This window comes from Sinocyclocheilus anshuiensis, unplaced genomic scaffold (genome assembly GCF_001515605.1).
Source record: "Sinocyclocheilus anshuiensis isolate Anshui unplaced genomic scaffold, SAMN03320099.WGS_v1.1 scaffold12, whole genome shotgun sequence".
Classification (NCBI taxonomy): Eukaryota; Metazoa; Chordata; class Actinopteri; order Cypriniformes; family Cyprinidae; genus Sinocyclocheilus; species Sinocyclocheilus anshuiensis.
This window is the reverse complement of record NW_015555713.1, coordinates 607,869-609,308: the sequence shown is the minus strand read 5'-3', so window position 1 is coordinate 609,308 and position 1,440 is coordinate 607,869.

Here is a 1,440-nt window from a genome sequence, read left to right as displayed (position 1 = left end):
ATATATATATATATATATTAGAATGTTTCTGAGATGCTGTCTGTCTATAGCAATCCTCTATGACCATGGACTGTTGTTAAGAGTTTGCATACGCTGAATATGAGCTATACATCTTTTGTTATTTTTTTTTAATATAAATTTGAGTGTGAAAGGTGGTGAAAAAACAAAAACAAAATAAAAAATCCTCTGGACAGATAGTTATAGAATATTGTTCATATATGTGGGTCACTGACTGTCATTTATCTTTAATTTAATTAGATTTGAAAGAAAAAAATAAATTTTGCACACACACACACACACTATATAATGGCTGTATATAATAGGCAAAAAATATATATTTACCAAACTCTTTATGGACTGAATGATTATAGATTTCATTTAAATCTGGTGCACACACAGATCTCTTTGTCTTCTCTTCTTTTAACATTTTTTTTTTTTTGTATAGTTAAACAGACCTCCATATGGAGTGTGGGTCGTTCCTTTACAGCATGATTTACTAGCAACACTTTTAACTTTCATAGCTGACCAGTGCAACTTTTGCTAAATGTAACACTCGTTTTTTTTTTGTAAGAGTGTTTTATTTTTGTGTGTAATTAGATCTGATTAAACGTGTCTTCCTGATGGGATCACTGTGGCCGCCTGCTTCTGTATGACTGTGTCCAAATAATCCATAAAATATATGGTTTTAATGTTTTTCATTGACATATCAACCAACCATTTCAGTAATCGAGTTAAAGAGGGGAGAATGTCTATCACTGATTCTGTGTGTAAATGGGTTACATCCTTGATGCATCATGTATTTACCATATTATTTTAAATGCAGCAAGAATGATTGCAAACTTGATTGCAAATACTAGGCATTAGGTTCAATAGTGTGGCAAGAGTATCGCAGTGCTTCACAATCCTTTTGTGACACCAAGGTGGGCTGTTAAGCAGCATCTTGGTACAAAGAGGGCAGATGACCCTATTAGAATAAGAAAGAATTGGACCTCTCTCTTGAAAACTGGGAGGAGGTGAAAATATTCCCCTTTTGACAAGTTTCAGACTCAATTGGACCAAATCTAAAGACAACATGGTAACATTAGCCATTTACACAAGGTAATGGAACCCAAAATCAAATAGAGTGCTGGTTTACTCCATTACTTAAATTACAACATTCATGCTTTGTTTTTTAACTTTCTACACATTTTGTAATAATACTCGAGTCATCAAAACTGAACTAACACATGAAAAGTGTTTAGAGACCAAGAAAGCTTAAACGTGAGAAATGTTGTGTATTTGAGCTTTTTCTTTGTGTGTATGTGTGTGCGTGTATATATATACAGTGTTGGGGAAAGTTACTTTTAAAAGTAATGCATTACAATATTGCGTTACTCCATAAAAAAATAACTAATTACGTTACGTAGTTACTTTTTATGGAAAGTAATGCGTTACGTTACT